General features: G+C 56.4%; 1 long non-coding RNA gene across 1 annotated transcript; it reads left to right on the forward strand.

Moving 5' to 3' along the window:
- Positions 1-1,262: 1,262 nt before the first annotated feature.
- On the forward strand, positions 1,263-3,315 carry LOC306652944. The gene is made up of 3 exons (XR_013761588.1): positions 1,263-1,412; positions 2,866-3,041; positions 3,140-3,315. It is a non-coding gene; the product is annotated as an uncharacterized lncRNA (long non-coding RNA).
- Positions 3,316-9,598: the final 6,283 nt, after the last annotated feature.

Raw genomic sequence — 9,598 nt, forward strand, 5'->3', positions numbered from 1 at the left:
ACACTCGAAGTCTCAAATGCACGGGGCGGGGGGACAGAGACTCGAAATTCTATTAGACACGCGTGCGCCACTCAACTTGGTTTTGAAGACTCTGGGCCTCCCTTGCACTTCTTGGAGTTTGGCCTGGGACACCGCTGGGAGCCCAGCCCGCACACCTCCGCTGGGCCTCCATCCCCTCCCCCACTTCTCAGAGTTGACTCGTGTTCTGCCAGGCAGTAGGTTCAGCAATGAACATGCATTAGGTCATTAAATCCCCCCAACTTTTGTGTTCCCAGTAGTGTGATAGTGTTATTCATGGGGCCAGTTAAGTAATTTATGCAAGGTTCAAGGCCACGTGTGAATCTGGCCCCGGGGTTTCCCAGCCTACTGCTGTTTGGGGCTGGACTCTTTGCAGTACGGGGACTCGCTGAGCATTGCAGGATGTTTAGCAGCATCCCGGGTCCCTATCTGCTGGATGCCAGTTGCCATCTCCAGGGATGACAACCAAAAATGTCACTGGACATTGTCAGATGTCCCCTGGGGGGAGCTATGGCCCCCCGGCGACAGCTGCTGTCCTAGACTCTGTGTGCTGCTCCGGGCAAGCAGCACAGGGTGGGTGCAGCGGTCGAGAAACCTGGGTCCTCTTTGTGACCTTGCCTCATGGGGTGACCCCAGACAAATCGCGGCTCTTCAGTGGGCTGGGGTCCTGTCCCATGCAGTGGGCGTGAAGTCACCAGGACCTGGCATCTCGCTTGGGGGAAGGACTTTAACCAAGGGCTCTGGAAGGCCTTGATCTAGTGAGCAGCAGCAGATGGGGGTGGTCAGCAAGGGAGGACGGGAGAACCCTGGAGAGGGGCAGGCAGGCAGGCAGTCCTGCTGGGGGACTGGCAAGAGGCCAGGCCAGGGCCACAAAGGCCAGGCAGACCCAGAGGACGGGAGGCGCCTGCACCGCCTCCTTCCGCCTGCCCTGGACTTGGACTTGCAGCTTGTTTTCCTGTTTTCCTAACTTCCTTCCCATCCGGGACAGCCTTGGTCCAACGGGCCAGTCAGGGATCATCATGAATATGGAAGTCATAGAAACATGTGCAGAGCGCTGAGTAGCCCCCCTGGGCACCCTGCACTGCCATCTGCCCAGCGCCTGGGTGCCCATTGCTAGCAGTCACCACATATAAAGAGAGAAGGGGAAGGTCCTTTGAAACTGTGGAGAGAGAAGAGACTGGCTGGGAGCACCTGCTGCCTCCTGGCCAGGCCCTCTTCTAAGTAACTTACATGATTTCATTCACTTAATCCTTACGTAATTTTAAAATTTCCATTTCATAGACAGGGAGGTACAGAGAGGCTACGCCAGTTGCCAAGTTTGCACAGCTATCCAGTGGCACAGCTGTAACGGGAACCTGCACGGTCCGGCTCCTGTTCTTGACAACCGTCCACAGGTGAGGGGCACCTTGGGAATTTGGGCCCTTGCCAGAGGAACCCTAATCTCATGGAAGGTTTTGCCCTAATCAGGGCTTCCTGTCCTGAGAGACCAGGCAGAACGGCATAGCTCATCAAGCAAGGACTCTGAGCTGGCGAGTCCTGCTGCAAGACGCAGGCTGTCCCCGGCTCCGGGATATGTGCACGGGCCTTGGATGGGAGCCCCAGGGAGGACAGAGATTGCCTCTCCCAGCAGTTCATGGTGTTGTCACGTGACTTGGAGACCAAAGAAAGTACTTAATAAAAACAAAACAGAATTCAAAACACTTTCTGGACCAAGAACAATGCAAGAGCAATACTTGGTCAATAAGAAAAGAGCCCCCATGGAGGTGGCAGGTAGTAGGTGCTTAGCAAATGTGAGCTCCTCTCCTTGCTCCTTGCACCCCTGCCCCCAGCTCAGGGCTGGCCCTTGGTAGCTCATCCATCCAGCCTCCTTTTCTGAAGCCAGTGTTTAGCTGTGTGACCTCTGGCAGGTCGCTTGACCTCTCTGAGGCACTGCTTCCGGGGAGGTTGTGCAGGATCTATGAATTCCCAGCACTCAAAAGTTAGGAACTCTGCTCTGCTCTTCTTTCCTTCCTCCTCTCTGTGCTTTCCATGCACCTCCGCACATAGCCCAAGCGACTGTCTAGATCACAAGGCAAGGGCGACAGGATAGTGGGGATCCCTCCTTTTCTAGGATAGCACACAGAGGGCTTCAGGGGAGAGAGCAGGGCACTGGGCTGGCCTCTGCAGAAACTTCCAGCACAGGTAGGTCTCTGCTGAGCCTGGTGGACAAGCTGATTGTTTACGGAGCTCCTCGGGTTTCCTGCCCGCTAAGCCGGTGGCTTTATCTCTCCCCGTGCATCGCCTTCTCTGTGCGCCTCCGGTCAGACATTTCCCAGGATCCTCTGAGCTCAGGCACCGTCTCTTAGGGGGCGATGAAACCACGTCTGCGGCTAATCACTTCCAGCAATAATAACAGTTCCTGACTGCGGGATAGGATTTCTCAAACACGTCTGCACACGCTGTCCCACGCACTCCCACACCCACCCTGTGACTTGGATCTTGGGTTCCATTTTAGACAGCACTTCTAAGCCACCTGCTCCAGGGCAGGCTGCCAGCGTGTGGCCGAGTCCTCAGCAGCCTCCCTCGTGCCCTCCCATGCTGCCCAGGCCGGCCACCCAGCTTCATCTCCTCTCTAGGCTCCAGGACAAGAGTGTCATAGAGCCCCGTGTCCAAATGTCTAGTACTTAAAAGGGATCAACAAAGCTAAACATGGTTTTTCTCCTCCGATCTTGACAAATATACCTGGAAGGCCAAGTTCAAATCTTGGATTCCTTGGAGTTTCTCTCTGGAATGTGCTAGAAGCCTCAGAGGTTTGGGGGGGGAGCCCTTTTAAGTTTCATAAACCAATTCATTTTCTTTATGTCACAGTCGGTTTGAGTGTTTGTCACTTGTGCCTGGAAGAGTCCTGTGGCTGTGGACGCCAGACCAGGATGTAGGGAAGGTAGCTCGGCATGCCCTGGTGGCCTGGGAGGTCAGAAACCCACAGTAACTTAGGACCCAGCTCTTTTGACAAAGGAATGCAAGACGAAGTCACACCAAGGGAGGTAACCAAGAAACCCAACAAAGCCTGCAACGAGCACACACGACACACCTTTTAAAGGTGGGCACCTTGAAATTCTAGCCAGAGCTTACTTTTTCATAGGAGCTGAAGCCTCAAGTCTTTATTTTATAAGTGAGGAAATGAAGGCCGGAAGGATGAGCTAGGGATCAGCCGGAAGCATTCATCGTCAGGCACAGTGGCCACGCCTGTGATCCCAGCTACTTGGGAGGCTGAGGTGGGAGGATCACAAGTTCAAGGCCAACCTAGGCAACTTATGAGGTTCCGTCTCAAAATAAAAAATCATTGAGGGTGTAGCTCAGTGGTAAAGTGACCTCCAGTGCCACACAATAAACAAATAAGTAAATCATTCACCTAATTAGCTAATATTTATCAATCTCGTATCACTGCCAGGATCTGGTGGTAAGTCCCAGAGAAACCGTAGGCCGGGCAGGCGAAACTCGGCTCACCTGCCTTTGAGAACAAAGTGTCATGGAAGCACGGTCCTGTCCCCGGCTATGGGTCATCGGCTCCTTCTGCTCTGTGGCCATGGTGTTGGGTAGTTTCCACGGAGACCAAATGACCTGCAAAACCTAAACTGTCACTGACTCTGCAGAAAAAGTGCCAATTCCCACAACAGGAATGAATCAGTCATGCAACTTCTGATCTAGCGACAATGGCCCCCCTGTCTTGGTCCACAGACGCAGGCACGCAGGAAATGTAGCGAGGCATTTCTCGGGGCTTTTTGAGTCTGTTTTAGGGGAGTGAGGATATCTTATCTCACCAGGTCTGGGCCCCCTGTGGCCACGAGCGGATTCTGAGTCTGGGGTGCGTGGAGTGCCCAGGCTGGAAGGGGTGGTTGCGGGAGCCGTCTGACTGTCTGCTGTGCTTTCCTTCTTGGTCACTGTTCACACAGTAGCTGTGACAGGAGGCCACCCAGTTCCTTTCTTTGGGCACCTGCAGCCCCTCCAGGGACCTTGTTGGCTCCTGTCACTCTGGCTCACAGGTAACCGCCAGCTGCTCCCTCCCAGGTGGTCCTACGAGGGCCAGCCACACCTGCGTGGGTCGCATGCTGCGCTAAAGCCACTGACCCCTGGCGTTTGCTGCTCTTCGTACCTGGACCCAGGTCCTTATGCTCAGGCACAGCTCAGGCCCTGTCACTTTTCGTCACACCACTGCTGCCACCGGACTCCAAGTCCTGGGTGTCCCCTCTCCAGACCACGATGGCAGCCTCCTGACTGCGTGTTCTCACTCCAACGCCCCCAAAGCCTGTTATGCTGGGCAGCGAGGACACCCTTTGAGACATGGAGGTCAGAGGTGTCCCTCCTCTGCTCAGTGACCCATCCATAGCTCCCCACCCATCATCAGGACCAAGGCCAAGGCCTTTGCCTGACCCTAGGGCTCTGCATAACCTAGAGACCTTCTGCCCACTCACCCCACTGAGCCGTCCGCACCCCATTGCCCCGGCCCCAGTCACCTGTCGGACAATGAGCTGGTCCTTCCCAGCAGGGGAAGCTGCGCTGTGAATCTGATCACTATGGGAAAATCCAAGGGATCGCAGCTTTCTTCACGTGGGGTATAGACCGGTTTTGACCTGGCTGCATGTCGCATGAAGGGTTGGACCTGACCTCGGGTTCTGATGTCTCCAAGGTGAACTGCCGTGTCTGGAAGCTTCCACTGCCCCCACTGGGAGACTCGAGGACCCCTGGGTCAGGCAGCAGGCTCTGTGTCCCGTCTCTGTCCTCAGAAAGGGCCAGGGCAGCAATCCCGACTAAGTCTTTATTGGAAAATAAACACCATTAATGTCTGAGAAAGCCCAACCAAGGGTCCAGTCAAAACGCCTCTGTGTGGGGCTGATGCCTTCCTAATGGGCCCCAGATGTCCCTGGTCTTGGCGTCCTGGCCACCTGAGGCAGGGAGGCAGCTGGGAGGTGGGGAATGACACAGAGCGGGTTTGGAACCCAGAGAGCATCCGCCACCCCTGTTGCTCTGTGTGGGGGAAGGTTTGGGGACCCCTCACCCCTGTGCTCAGCTCCACCTGACATTCATCTCGCCCTTGGTGGCCTCTGCCGATCCTTTCCATTGCATTTATCCAACTGAAGGAAGAGCCGGCCTGGTGCACAGGATGCCACTGGGACCGGAGCTGGGGACACTCCACAGGGTCAGGGTGGGCTGGAGGCCCGAGTCTATGGCAAAGCAAGTCCACGGTTTGGAGAGGATTTTGATGGAGCTGTCGATGGGGGGAGTCCAGAAACCAGAGTGGGGGATGCCAACTGGGACTGGAAAACTCACCCGGAAATGGTGGTAGTGGTCCATTTCTGACAATCACTGTTCACAATGACACTGCACACTTGGATACCATCTCACCTGGGCAGTGCAGGTTCCTCTGACCCATCCTTGACCTGCCCCAGACTCCCCGCCGTGTCCAGCTGTCATGCCAGGGTGATGCTTTTCCTGACACCCGCTTCCTCCGGTCCCTCTCCCTCCTCCAAGCTTCCCTCCTCCTGCCATCGGATTGGACATTTCCTTGTCTGAGTATCATGTGTGTTTCCTTGCCTCTCCCACTAGACTCTAGGAGCCACGGGGGCCTTTCCTCATTCCCCACTGTGTCTCCAACCTTAGTGCCACATGGTCATATCCAGCTATCAGGCCGCTGCTGGAGGAAGGTGCTCTTGGGAGGAAACAGTTCAACAATCTGCTGGATTTTTTGAAAATGAATCCATCAGCTCAGGCTGTGCCTTTGGGAGAGCTGAGGCTTCGTCCCCACCTCAGCTGACCCAGTCCCCACCCCAGCCCTGGCGTCCCTGGAGTCAAGAGCAAGCAGCCGGGCCACTCTGCTGCTGCTCCTGTTTCTCTGCTCCGCTCAGCGGCTGAGGGCCTGAGAGCTGGTGCCCAGTGTGAGCTTTTCACAAGGCCGTGAGCGCAGAGAGGGTCCAGCAGCCACAGAGCCAGTTACAGTAACCAGGCTAATAGTCACAGTGTCCTCACTGAGCCTCCCAGCTGCTCCAGGCAAGAGGGTACACGGTCATTACCCCTTAACAGAGGAGGAAACTGTGGCAGAGAGGCCAAGTCCTCACCCAAGTCATATGAGCCGAGAGCTGGAGCCCAGCTTCCTGGCTGAGGACTGGGCTCCGGGTCCCCCGGGGCCAGGGCCGACGTCCTGTATTATTCAAATCATCTTTAGTGTGCTCCGGAATCCCAGGGAAGCTACGGGCAATCGCCCTTCAAGCACGGCTCAAAGGGAGAGGAAGCCAGAGAGACAGAAACCTCTGGGGATGGAGAGGACAAGAGGACCACAGGCAGACTGTGACCGAGGTTGGTGGAACCCTGGGTCAGCGTCCAGCTTCGCTTCCCTCCCTCCCGGGTTGATGCCCGGATGCTGGGATCCAGGGGCCGTTTGTGGGAGCACAGGGGCCTTCTCCCCAGGCCTCGCTCCCTGAAGGAAGCCAAACGCAGAAACGCCCCGTGATGCGTGCGGCTTTCCCACGACGTGCACCATCCCAGTTTGGCTCTATCTGCCAGATGGAGGCCGGGATTCTAGAAATCCGACCCTGGCAAAGGATCTGAATTCCCTTTATTTTCCCATCATCTGCCTCCACCTTCTGGAATATCCGCCTCACAGGGGCATCTGCCCTGCAGTGTGTCTGGTGCTGGTGCCTAGGAGACACCTGGCCCTCTGAACAAATCAGTGCTCAAGAGTTTCCATGTGGCAGGTGAGCAGACCCAGGCCCAGTGGAGCGGGACTTGCCCACGTCCACACAGTCAGCTGGTCCATGTCCGCTCCCTGGGGACCTGCCACAAACAGGGTGACCAAAAGCAACAGGACTTATTCCTCACGGTTCTCAAGCCCAGAACCTGAGGTTCAGAGTCTAGTGGACCACGCTGCTGGGCGCATTTGCTCCTTGTCCCTTCCAGCTCCGGGGGCCTGGGCTCACTGTGGGAGCACCAGCCTTGATCTCTCTGCCTGCCCCCCACAAGGATGTCAACCACCGGCCCACCCTAGCTCAGGATGCCCTCCTCTCAAGACCCTCAGTAATCAGGTCTGCAAACATCCCGGGTTCCCGCTTAGGTCACCTTCTGAGGTTCCAGGGAACATGAATTTGGGGACCCTGGTCATCCTCCTATGGACACAGAGCTGGCGAGGTTCCAGATGGCTTCCCGTGCGTGGCCCACAGGGGCTGCAGGGAGCTCTGTGTGCAGAGGCGGGCTGGCTGGCGGCTGTGGCTGTCAGTCTCTGCAAACTCCTCAGGAGGGAGAGGAAAATAAACGGTGGGGTTCATGAAAGCAGGGGGCGACCCTGCCTGATCCCTAATCCCCTGCTCCAGCCGGCTTCCCCACAGGCGAGGGTTTTTTCTTCTTCTTCAGAAGCTTCCCCAGGGAAGCAATTCTTCCAAACCTGGCAAGCTCCCGCCCCGGCTGTCCCCGAAACAACGCCCCAGCAGGCTGATCGTCAGAGACCCGGAGATAGAGGAACCCCGTGAGAAAAACTGGGGGAAGGGCACTGAGACGGTGGCCGATGGTGTCCCAACTTGCACACAGATGCCAGGAGGTGTGTGTGAAGGTGTGCACAGTGTGTGCGTGTGTGTGTGTGTGTGTGTGCGTGAGTGTGTGAGCGCCTATGAAGTGTCAGGGTGTGGGAGGGGCATCTGATGGGACTCTGCCTGCAAGTGACAGTGTGTGCATCGGCTGGGACCAGTCAGTGTGCAAATGTGTATTTGTGACTGTGCGTGTTTGTGTGCATGTCAGAGAGACACAGGTGAGTGTGCTAGAGTTTGGGTGCCAGGCAGTGGTTTGGAGGCAAGGGTCCCAGTGTGAGGAAATATGTAGATGTGAGTGTGTCTAGGTGTGCACAGCAACATACGTGGTGTGCATGTGTAACTGTGTGCATGTGGGCCTGCAGAGTGCAGGGTGGGATGTGGTCAGGGATGTGTGTAACCCTGAGCATTGTGGTAATGTGGACCAGGACACCAGGCCTTTCCGATGGCCCACGGCCCTCACACTCTGTCCCTGACCCCATTTCCTCTCTGACTGCACTGGGCACCCGTCTGCCGGTTCTCCTTCCTCCCACAGCTACGCCGGGCTCCCTGACACCCCTGAACACAGCAGGTGCACACCATCCGGGGTCCTGGGCATCTGCTGTCTGCTTGGCTTCCAAACGCTGCTCCTCCACACAGCACGGGGCTCCGTCCCTCACCCTATTGGAGTCTCCGTCCCCCAGAGAGCCCATCCTCCTTCCCTGAGGAGGCAAAAGCACAGACAGACAGACAGACAGACCAGGAGGAGTGAGTAGCGGGGTGGCCCAGGGGACCGGGCATTGACACCTGTAGAAAATTGTCACCAGCCGGACCTGACAGCCCGGTTCCCACAGTCCTTTGCTGTTAATTTTGGAAGGGACATCTAGAATGTCTAGGAATCATGTAGTTTCATGCTTCTTTACCCATTTGTGGTCAAGAACTGGCGTTAATCCCCCGTGGGTAATAGGTGACAAAACCCTAGAACCTCAAGCAGACTTTAGCCCGAGGCATATTTGTCAGCTGGCGTAATTCTGCCACCTGGAAGCAGGCATGGGTGGATCCAGCGCCTCAAGCGTGTCCTCAGGGCCAGTCTGCACCTCTGTGCTGGCTGCATGACACCCTGGCTCCACTCATCCACATGTGCCAGAAGAGTGGTGAGCATCGCTATATTCACCCAGGTGCTCTGACCGGGTGTCAGACAGATCTTCTCCCCACCCACAGTTCACAAGCTGATCCGGCCATTCGTGCCCGTGGCCACAGCCACCGTTTCAGGGGAGCCTACAGCATCAGCCAGGACCCCCAGGCCAGTCCCAGGGGATCTATGGCTTCTGCTTGAGCAACTCTCAAAGGCACGTGTTTCTCTTTCCACAAGGACTGGGCGTTGTGAGGGAGGGCGTTGGGCTGAAGGTCAGCTGGTTACCCTGACCTCCCAAAGGGGAGTCCCCTCTGTGAATCAACCAGGGGAGGCAGCATGGGCAGGCACAGCCTCGAGCACCTGCAACAGACTGTGCCTGAAGCCAGCTCACCCTCCTGAACTTTGTAAATCCCGATGAACTCTTGGGGTGAGCTTCCGCTGTCCCTTCAACAGCCCAGGGTCCCTCTCCTTCCTGCGGGAAGTCTCCAAGCTGCGTGTACAGCAAGCTCACTAAAGGGCCTGACCCAGGAGTGCAGGTGGGAGTTGACAGCCTGGGCTGTCTGCAAAGGCCAGACAGCTGCGTCGTGCATCCTTGGGGCAGAGACCAAAAGCAGATCCTTAATGTATCTGGTTAGAAATGAGGATTTTCTGGTTTGGTTATGCCTGTCATTTTGAATGTCTCTTCTAATATTTACAGCACTTAAGCACCTGACCTTGTCAGTTTCACCCTGGAGAAGTGAGTTGGAAAGCCGTCCTCAGCATAGGACCCAGAGGCTGGGGGGAGTTGTCCCCTCTGCCTCAATCCCTCCTAAACCTTTGTCGGGAGCCTAGTCTGGGTGAAGATGTTTATGCGGGAAAAGGTTGGTGGAGCTGCAGATGACCTGCCGGGTCCAGGGCAGAGCCAGGCGAGCTGCGT

This window comes from Sciurus vulgaris (genome assembly GCF_902686455.1).
Source record: "Sciurus vulgaris genome assembly, chromosome: 2".
NCBI lineage: Eukaryota > Metazoa > Chordata > Mammalia > Rodentia > Sciuridae > Sciurus > Sciurus vulgaris.